The following is an 11,896-nucleotide window of genomic DNA, read 5'->3' on the forward strand; positions in this document are numbered from 1 at the left end:
ACCAACTAAGCTAATCAAATCGTTTGCCACTTGATTGAACCAGTTACTAAGTAATTATTTATACACGATCGGAAACTGTAGATATGTAGACAACCCTGACAATTGAATAAGGGCGAGCCGATTCGTTCTATCGTAAGCTCGAACGAGCTCGCGACACAATATCCAATAATCCTTGAATTAAGAATTATACTTAATTACACGTTTCTACGTAACTTTATCATGGATAAACGCGTTTGTCATGACGACCTCAAGAAAATCAGTGGATCGTAAAATTATTTCACTTTGTCGTTCTATTAATCTTCTACTATATATCACAGTAGACTGTAAGCATTTCTAAGCAAAGGATGATAGTTCTACACATATACATATACGATATGCTATACAGTATTGTATACTATAATGAGACGCATAGAACAAATTAATAGTGTTATAGAAGAGTTGACTGTATATTGTATTCGCGCACTTTTTCTCTCACAATGTTATCTAGGTCATTCATGTTGTTGAACATTTTTCAATCCATGGCATTTGTCATTTTAAAACGTTTAATAACAAGTGAATCATTGATGATCACCGTGATTAACGTCATTGATGATCAACGTGTTATTAACTTCTTCAAGTTCCACTAATACATGCGTTTAACGCTAACTTTGTACTTGATTTTTCATTTTATATTTTCAAAACGCTATCTTCATAATTTTAAGTAATAGTTTACAACTATAGAACAGTGTTTGTGTATTATACTACTTTCTTTTACTTATCATATTCTTGTACGAGTATTATTTTAATGTTACTTATGTATTTACTCATATACTTTTATATTATGATTACCTTTTTACTTTATTATCTAAACGTGTTATACAAAGCCTAACTTAACTCTTAGCGAAAGCCTAACACAAGAATTGTAATAATAAATAATAATAACACCGATATTATTTCACATTCATCTATTGATCTATGATCTACATATCATCAATACCACCTATTGACAAAAGCCGCAATCACTTAGTTGCCAACCCAATTGATATCACTTTAAGAATATCAATTTAAAATTAAAAATTTATCCAGAAATTTTTGTACGCCACTGTAGATTATGTGTGGTATCGACTGTAAAAATCCCCAAATTATGACAAGTATTTCATAATAATTCAGAATTTAAATACAGGTATCGTATGAACATTCCCTGTTAATATACAGCACTGTAGAAAATAGAAATCAGATATATAACGAACACGTTAACCATGATAATCGACCGAATGAGCAAAAACAACGTTAAGCATGATTTATCGTGCTGGAATCATGTAACGTCATCTTATAAAAAATGATAATAACATAAAGATACGCACTTACGGGAATGAGAATATGAAAGATACAGGTACTTCTTGCTTGTCAGTTTTCATTGGATAATTTTAGTGTATCATTAATTTTGTTTCGGTGTAAGTTGGTGGTCAGGTTGAAACATGTGCGTTTAAGGAGACGGCTATAACACAAACTTACGACTATAAGAACGTAAACAGAAGTATCATAATCACTTAGGAATATTTGTTCCAAGGATTTATTGCTTGCTTACTGTTTATTACGGCCGAATGCCGCTCGCCGATCACAAGTCTATCACACCCTCTCTTTATCTTTATCATTGCAGAATATATTATCAATAAAAAGTTTAGAATCACTTTATGTTTCATAAAACTTGATAAATTAAAAAGATTGCAAGTTAGAGTTATTATTTTAATGAAAAATCTATCAGAATAACAATTACTATTATTATTTGTGGTATTGTATAAAAAAATTAAGTTACCTTTTTTGGAAACATTTTTCTTAACATAATTATTCGTAGTTCACATCTATTCATAATTTTGTATATAATTTTTCAGATGAGCATTCAATAAATTTTATTATTATATGGAAAACTAAATTATCTGTTGTTTTATTAATAATAAATTAGCGACTAAAAGTTTGAAATTAATTTATCTTCTATAGAGAAATTTAGTATTTAAGAAAAGTTTTCATCTTAAAATTTCTTTATCTTGGAATATTTTTTGACCGAAACTCTATCAAAATAAAGAAAATCGTTATTAATATCCATATGATATTAATAAACAATAGAGTAAAATTTTAGGATTCTTTTCTTGAAGATTTGAATTTAAAAATTAAGTGGCATCCTAGAATTCTGTTCTTTTAAGATACTTTCTAGTTAAAAATCTAAATCCAAATAAATTGTTCTCGATATCTATGAAATTAATTTCTATAGAATGACTAGCGATTTAACGTAGCTATAAATGAGAAACTGACTTAAAATTTTTAATTGGTCGTGAGTGGATACAATTTTGTTACGGTAAATCACAGCTTCACCAGATCCGAAGGGGAGCCAAGGAGAATTATTTATGAAATATTGCTCGTTGCATAATCTCAAGGAGACGGCGCATAACATTGTTAATGTCCTTTTAATTATTGTATAATGTCCATTACCTATGACTAATTGTTTCATTCTTCAAAATTTCCTACTTGGCGTCTCCCTAGTGATCCCTAGTGCAAACGTAATGCCATTTTGTTTTCTATGTAAATTCTTTCCCCTTATCACGCATTAAAATCTGAAAGCAATTCTCTGTTCTATGCAATGTTTTAATTTTTCCGCCAATTATAGGTACGTATGTATATCGATTTAACCAAAGAACAGCATAGGTTGTGTGAAATTATGACGATAAAATATGTTACTATGGTTGTCCAAGAATATCTAAAGAGAATTCTTGGTTACAGAAAATTCCAATTTCCAGTTAATTATATGTTATATAAATCTATATTACCTACATCGTTCTTCTATCAAACAGATATCAGTTAGATTGGCAACTAAGTGATTACGGATTTTGTTATTAGCTGGTAATGACAAAATTTGCAATCACTTAGTTGCCAACCTAATGGATACCTGTTTGATAGAAGAACGATGTAGGTAATATAGATTTACACTAATGTTACAGAGAGAAGGAAATTATTATGTTATAAAATTGCAATTATCGAATATCTTGCAATATCCAGTCAATTGTATACTTATCTAGCAGATGATGTAGAGAGAGAGAGAAAGATATTAGGATGATATTTTAAGTTTGATTGTGTAATAAAAGCTAACAGAAATTCTTTATTCTAAACATTAGAATGTTTAGCCAATTATATGAATACCTGTGCGACAAAGCAACAATATAGGCAACTTAAATTTATGATACAGGAGAAAGAATAATAAATGTAGTCGTTCGATCGAGATAGAACAATTTGTCAAAGTACGTAAGCAGGTACAAGCTTGCATTTACTATTAGTTGCAACGCCAGCACCGATTAATCAACCGCTTGATATATATATATTATCAGTGACGCATAATCGCGCGTGACGCTATGGCTTGCGTTTGACTTTGCGTTTTTTAAAGCTGAAATCCATTCTTCCGATTCGCAATTGGAACTTCCAGATTGCATTGGGAATCACCCATCCGTACGATTTTTGTCACACGATCTGTAACGAACAGCTTCATGAAACTTTAACGACGTATCGTCCTATCTGATTGCACTATTACACTTCTTCTCGTGTTTGTACGTGTTTTTCCTCGTTTCGATCACGAGCGAAGCTGTGCAACGTAAATTGCCACCGTATTTTTCGAGTTTGAATCTGGAGGTGTAAAGAAGACTTGCAAGACAAATCAATGCGATTTTAAATTCACGCTTGTACTTACCATCGCTCCGTGCATAATAATCCAATTGGAAACGCGTGTAACGCAACGCAATGTTAGTTACGTATTACGAAACCAGCAGGAAAACTTACAACTGAATTTTAAATGGATTAGTTTATGATCATAATCCTATATTCGCTGTTTAAATATTGTTTCATATTTACCGTTTCGTGTACTACTCTTATTGAAAATTGTCGTGGGCATAATTAGTCAGATATTTCAAATATTAGACGTATATCGTTGAGCTATCCTTGCCCTTCGATGTTCTTCAGAACAATTTTATCTTCTATTTAGAATGTTAACTATTTTAACTATCAAAGTGATGGATTTCAGATTTTTTGTTTTTCGTAACTATTAAAACTATACACGTAGATGCTTTCGACGAAACACAGAATACAAAGAATGAACACAGGAACATAAGTAATTATAATAATCTATACATAGTGTATTTAACTACAAACATTTTGTAGATCGTTGCTTCTAATGCTAAGTCGAATGTATTAATTAAAAGTTTGTCTTACGTGTTTGTGTGTTGGTCTCTTATTATTTCAATTGTCTAAATAGAAGAATGTTATCAAACGCGAACGACACTACCAAGAACATTATACAACAGGTAGGAAATTGTTCTTTTTATCCTGCAATCATTTTGTTTAGAGTGATTTATAGTCAGTTTAGAGAGATTAATAGTCATTTGGGTTAGTTGAGATGTATCTAAATCTGTGACAGATTTTTTTTAAGATAGTATCTTACTTCTTTCACCTGATTCCTCCAACAGTCTCCCACATTAGATATATTTATTAAATTCTTATCTGATCGTTAATTTTCATTGCTGTCAGTTGATCCCCCAAAGGATAGCCATCTTTTTAGAAGGATGTTGGGCTGCACGAACAATGCTGAGAAATTGTATAAAACTATATGAATTATGAACATGAATTTTAATATCGAAGTAATTATTGCTAATCTAAGTGATTAATTCTTATTTATATAAATACTATGTGATATAAATATTAAAATAAAGTTCAATTCTTATTAAATTTAATCAGAGAGATTATTATTGTTGGTTAATTCAAATACGTCTACTATTCTCCAAAAAGGATGATCGCAGAGTAATTTTTGTTATGCTTGAAAAAATACGTGGAAACGATGGAAAATGATGGGGATGTGGATGAATGCTTAGAAATTCAAGGTCGGTTCTCGTGGCTCGTCGCGTTCAGCTTCAATTAGTTTAATTCAAATTTAACGACGTAATTGTAACATGGTCGGGGCGAATGGCTACTTCTAACTCATCTAACGGTAGCTAATTGGATAATCGTTCCGAGTGGCGCACATTAATCGCGTCTTATTCCATGAATAGCTGCTTTTGTTATTGTCTTGTCTCTTTATGTTCCTGTTAGAATGACAAATTACATACATCATCGATCATTCGTTATATTATTCGCGATTCTCAGAATTTTTATCGGAGATTTATTTGTTACTAAAAATTTTCTTTCCTTTTGCGTATCATCTGCATTCTGTATATTTTTACGTATTAAAATTTTCCATAAATCCGTAAACATCCACGATTGACACACGGTGGATTAATGGGAATATCTATGTATTTATGAAAAATTTATGGCTATAAAAATCTACAGAATAAATATGATATGCAATGGAAATATGGAAAAAATAAAGTGCTTATGAACGAAACAAATCTCTGGTTGTTCTATTTATTTTTCATAAATATTCGTAGTTCAGTTATCGTCATAATGTTTCTAACAAAGATGACTCAAATAATTGGGTTAATACAATCTAATTTGTCATTCCGGAAAAATCGAAAGGCGAAAACATTTGTTTCCTCAGCGATTTACTAAAATTCGAAGAATTCCACGGTAGTCTAAGAATTTTTCGTGTATGATGCATCCATTCGCGATTGCGACATTGAATCCAACAATGAGTACATACATATTACGTTTTACTTCGCATATCGAGTTGTGTAGGTTATCGGTGCAGGTGTATGCGATAGTTTGTTTGTGCTGGGAAATCGATCAACGTGCATTACTTTACAATTTTTTCATTTTATTACGCTCCTTGGGTATTATTTATGTAATTATTCATGCAATAACGTAGTAATCTGCAAAAAGGTGCAACACTATATACCGTTGTTATTGAGTATATTTTTAACTTTATACAGATTAATATATTGATATAGCATTATCACTATGAAGTGATTAATGATATTTCTTATAGATTTTTTATAAATATTTTATCATATTAAAAAAGAAATTAAAGTGTATTGTTTTGACCTGTATATAATTTTGAAATTATATTTATAAAAATATTCCACTATCATCCTATGTGTGTCGTCTTAATATTATGTTTTACTTAATTATAGTGTAAATTATATACTTCATTAATTAAAAGAATCAGATCGAAATATACGGAAAAAGCGGAACATGATACATAGTGAGCCTTCTGCTTCGGTCTTCAATGGCAGGAAATGTGTTAATTTTATATTTATACACATGTATACGTATGTCTATTTTATATTTATACCACCTCTAAAAAAGTATTCAAGGAACACTAGTAATTGACTTAAATTATCCCTTCTACGGTTTTTAATTTAAAGGACTAATTACGCAATCAGCGTTGGCGTATTTAATATTGGAACTGTATTAGAATTGATTGGATATCGGTGCAGCAGCAGGTATGCTGATTGTTGTTAAAATTGTGCGAACTACCAGCAGTACCATGCAATCAAGCAAATTACAGCATGGAATAGAAGGGGATTTTTTGTGTTTTTATTAAAAATCAAGTCATTTTTCTATGTAAAACATCATGAAATGAAATTTTTTCAAATATAACATTCCTGCTTGTAGAGTGGCGTATGCATGAATGTTATTTACTTTCCACCGATAATGCTTCTACATTTCTATCAAACGCAAGCGATCATTTTTTTCATTGCCTATTACGCTATTGATATGACATTCAATTGGAGGCAAAGTACTATTCATTCATACGTAATATGCTATTTCAATAATTAAAATTGCTACTTTATTAAAAGGAATAGGTATTTTTCGCTATATAAGCTAAATATATGTAGGAAAAATATAAAGTTTATGTTTATTCGATAACTATTATGATTATGTTACTTGTACTATATTTATCATAATTTCCTTTTGATATAATTAATACTTGTATTTTTCTAATAATCGACACTGCTTTGATCATATGTAATGTATTCATTCCCATTTTTATATAGTAATTAATAACATTCCATTAGTTTGCATATACAGTATTTACCATAAATTTCTTTGAACAGTTAGCATTACTACTATTATGATTATGATGGTTTAGTCTAATCAATTCTAGTAGTATCGATTCTTTATAGCAGCACATTTCTCTAGAATTTTTTGAAGTTTTTCAATATAATTGCCACAGTGTTCAATATTTACATGTAATCTTCTTTTCACGATCGCTAACTCTTCTTATCGCGATGTTTCCAGTGCATTTACTTGTAACTTTTTCAATATTTGATATTTTTGTTAACAATGCCACTTTCAGCATGTTCATCCGTAATTATTTCCCACAGTTAACACAATCTTTCAATTATATTTATTCGTTATTCCCTTTCGAGATTTAATATTTTTTTCAAAACTACATTCGCCAATGTTCTTATTTACGATTCTTTCAGCATAAATATCACCTGCCCGTATATTTTACTTTACGAGTTATCGCGTTTTCACTCTTAAGGGAATCCCATGCGGTTGGTGGAAATTGGAAATCCCGTCGTAGATACGCAACTATGCGTGACATTTTCCTGTTACACTCACACGACATACTATTCATCGGTGTCGTGCGTGTCACAACTTCTTGGATTTCAGAGGTCATTGCCTGATCGTTGAATGAACCAGTCGACAGGCGGTGAACGATCTTGTACATTCTATACTTTAGAGAAATACCAGATCGATATACCGTTGCACGTATGTGAATGAAGCAATCTGAACAATATAGGTCTATTGCGGTTTTACTTTGCCTATGTTGTTAAATTCTTATCAAGACTTTCAAAGCTTGATTTTATCTAATCTTCATTCAATTAGTATTTGTATGCTTACTTTAGGATCTTTGCAAATTTTGTTTAAATGTCTAACCACTCAGTGATATTTGTATGAAATATTATACGTAATATATTTAGTATTTAATTTCATTATATGTGATATCTATAATGTTTAATTTATAAATATTTATTAATACAATGTATAATGTACAATATATATATATATATGTATGTATTTTATTATTATTTATTTATTATTGTTTAGTCCGTGCCTTTCGGCTTTGGGCGAACTTTCGGTTTTACATTTCTTATACCTATTTCGCTTCTTATATATCTACCTCCCCTCTTACCCACTCTATTATATTGCACTCTCTTAATTATTCTATTTCTAAAAACTAAGAACTAATGACTAAAAACTATTGCCACTTTTGGGCTTTTGCCTCCTTGCTATGCTTCCTTCTTGTCGTTCCTCCCCGACTTGTATTGCCCTTCTCTTCTTTATTATTGCTTTTAGTTCTGCTAGTCATTCTCCAATCTCATTTAGTGTTTTTTCTATGTCCTTTGGTCCTCCCTTTATTTCACATTCTTCTATTACATGTCTCAAGTCTTCTTCTTTCCTTTTACATAGTCTGCATCTTTTTTCTCCCTCTTCTATAGAGTATTACCTAACCCCAATCTTGCTAATATTTTTTTGTTCTTCCACTCCATCCTCCCTTCTAAATACTTTGGTAACTCTTCTTTGACGATTTTTCTGTAATGTATGTTATATTTGGATTCCCTTATCCTTTTCCACCTCTCTTCTGCTTCCCTCTTTCTTCTTTCTTTTTTAATCTGGTCTGCTGTCATCCTTTCTTGTTCTTCTCTTGTTTCCATCTGTGTCCCTCCATCTTTCACCTCTTCTAGCCCCTTCTTTCTCTTTCTTGCTATTTTCTCTTCTTGGTCATTTCCCCAGTTTCTCTCTCTTTCCTTTATGCACTCCTTTACTAGTTCCTTTTTCGATTCTAAAGCTTTCCCTTCATACCTTGCTGCTCTTTTTAATGTGTTTTCTTTGATTTCTGTTAATTTGCATTCTTCTATCAATATATAATTTGGTGTTGTCATATCTAAACCTAAGATGCATTTCACATATCTTCTTTGTATTCTATCCAGTCTTTCTTCCATGTTCCATACCTCTGCTCCAAACAGCGCCACGCTTTCTATATATGTATGTATATATTATAGATGTTACATTTATATGTCGGGTTTGTCGGGTTTGTCGGGTTGGTGCTGGTTCTTGGGGCGCGTTGTGTATCTTCGTTAGGACAAGCCATTGTAGTTGTTCAAAGAGGTTTGTATTTACAGTGATATGTACAAGAGTTGATTTAACAGGGTTTAACAATTATACGTGATTATAAGACTCTCTTAAAGTAAAGACAATGTTCTTAGGTTCAAACGAATCCACGGTCAACGGGATAACTCTTTATACAATTGGATATGTGTTGATACTGAAAATGACGTTAGCTATGACGTACGTTATCTTTCAGACCGCCAGACAGACTTTGTGTATAAACTCTCCAAGGTGATCATAAGAATAAAAGACTGACACGTTCACACTTGTCAATTGCGTATTGATCAGGGTTATCAACAAAATTCCAGGCGCCATTACTAGGCAGACTCGCGTAAAGCCGTCGTTGCTACCGCCTCGGGACTTGTTTGTTAATACAACGTGTGTCCCTCAACATTGGTACTTCTATTGTTAAGTAAAACGTTCATCCCGTGACCGTGGCTACGTTCGGTGACCAGTTGTGTCACCTGGACCTCAAGCCCACTGTTATAATACTATAATGAACAGCTATAACAAACAGTTTAGACCAAAGTATTGGGAATCTTCCCAAAATTCCAAAAGAAAGGCCCGTTATCCCTACATCTCCGACATATAGTTATTATATTATATATATGATATATAGTCATTATATATCATATATAGTGATTCATTGATATAGGTATATTAAATAAAAAGAGAAACTAGAGACGTGTCGAAAAAAGTGTCGCAAAGGAAAGATAAAAAATGTAAGAATGTTTTACTTCCATCAATATGTACACCAATGATACTTTTTCTTCACTTGACTTTAAGAATCAGTTGTTCGTCTACTTAGAATGAACATCGATGATTTTAATGCCTCTTGATGCAATAATATCGATCGTATGAATACACGTGCCAATAATGTTACGCTGTAATTATTGCACTAGATATATTTTATTCGTTGAAAGCTCAAATTGATCAATTCCACTGATTTTCTAGACCTTACGATTTCACGATCACAACCTCTAACGAGCCACCATTTAGATAGTATAAACGGTAAAAAGTGAAACAAGAAAAATGAAACACAGAATTTCATACGAATCGATTTATTTTACCAGTTTCAAAAAGTTGCCATTTTTTATGATATTATTGTTGCGTGTGAAAGTTGTGCTAATTTAATTTATTTTCGTTCGTTCTGATGATATTCCAATATTCCTTTCTCTACTATGATTCGCGATAACTATTTCCAAGAAAAGGTGCAGCATCCAAGCATGAATAATTACGCGAGAAAGAGAAGTGTTGTTTAAGTGTGTGGTATTCGGCGCAGTGAGGAGGATGAGGTCGATAAAATTGACCTTGGCGTTTCTTTTCAACTTCGCAGAGATTATCAGTCGCGGGACAAGATATCAGAGTAACACTTCCGGCACGAGGAAGCTTACACGTAAAAGCTATGGGGCGAGTGTTGCCGCGGATGTGATAAATTAAGATTGTAAAATAGGGTTATGCCCAGCGTGGAGAGAGATCAACTATTGTTCTCGCCACTTGACCCAATCAGACGTTCAATCAAAGTTATGTAACACGCAAAATACTCGACGATCATCGGTCGCGTTGATCAAAACAACGACGAGTAAGCCTCGTCATTTATTCAGCGTTTAAATCAACCCACGAATTTCATCATTTTTTACAACATTCAATTTTTCATTCCAATTTTGTATGGTTGCAAAGAAAATTCTGCAAAAATTCAAGGAAAATCACGAGAAATACAGCACTGGCATTTTTATCTATTTGATTTTACACAAGGTGCGATTCCTTTTGAATTTTTGGATAGAATGCAGAAAGAGGAAAGGAAAAGGAATTATTGAAATTTTTGTGGTTTTAAAGACGACATGATACTCTGCGAATTTTTTGGACAGAACGAAAAAGTTACGAGTGCACAGTGGATTTTTATGCACTTAGGCGAAATTTAAAAGTTTAGGAATGTACAAAGCGCACATAATATGCAGAAAGGTAAAAGATATTCGAAATGCTTGTTGTAACATTTAATAAGGAAAATTAATTTTTATGCAATTTTCGTTTCATTAATAACGTCAATGAAGATATGAAATTACACAAAAATTCGCAATCTGGTCACGAGAAGTGGGATATTGGACTTTAAGTAGCTTTAAAGAAGATGTGGTATTCTATTCAAATGTTTGAACAGTGTAACAAGATCATGAACTTCTTATCAGAACTTTTTAATGCTTTCCTAATTGTTTGATAGTACAGGATACAATCGTTGAAATATTTCAAAGATTCGAGAAACTTCTTCCATAAAGAGATGACTTCATTCAGCTTCAACGGCAATTTCATCGATTCTCACGGCAGGTGCCATTAAGCTTGTATTATCTCTCACATATTTACGTCTTCATATGCTTATACAGAAATTTACGTAATTGTACGATGTTAAAATTGAAATATTCTTTCGAGCGTTTACATACAAGTCATATTGCCATCGTGAATGTAAATTTACACAGGACTCTGTGGTGAAATCCAAACGGAACTATTAAGCTCTATGAAACATCGTTCCCCTAAAGTTTGAAATTTATTAAATTGTAAGCAACTGCTGCGTATGAGCATAATAATTTATTAACAGTCAGCAGTTCTCAGGAGAAAACTTAACAATTTTGTGATAAGTAATAAGAGCAATCGTTTTTACTTACATATATTAAATTCATTATTTCTATAACAGTTCCTTTTATTCATGCATACTTATCTGATACCTATATCGAAGATGTATAGTACTGGTCTTTATTTCGATGATTCAAATACCTATAATAATAATAATAATAATACTCTAGTTACTTGGCACTTGTGTACTTCGTTTATACAGTCC

The 11,896-nt window shown here is 31.9% G+C and overlaps 1 protein-coding gene across 1 annotated transcript in view; it reads right to left on the reverse strand.

Moving 5' to 3' along the window:
- The window catches only part of LOC126873164 (eukaryotic translation initiation factor 3 subunit A), a 41,200-nt gene that overhangs the window by 28,284 nt on the left and 1,020 nt on the right, over positions 1–11,896 (reverse strand). The window lies entirely within an intron of this gene.

Source organism: Bombus huntii, chromosome 1, assembly GCF_024542735.1.
Source record: "Bombus huntii isolate Logan2020A chromosome 1, iyBomHunt1.1, whole genome shotgun sequence".
In the NCBI taxonomy this organism is placed as follows: domain Eukaryota; kingdom Metazoa; phylum Arthropoda; class Insecta; order Hymenoptera; family Apidae; genus Bombus; species Bombus huntii.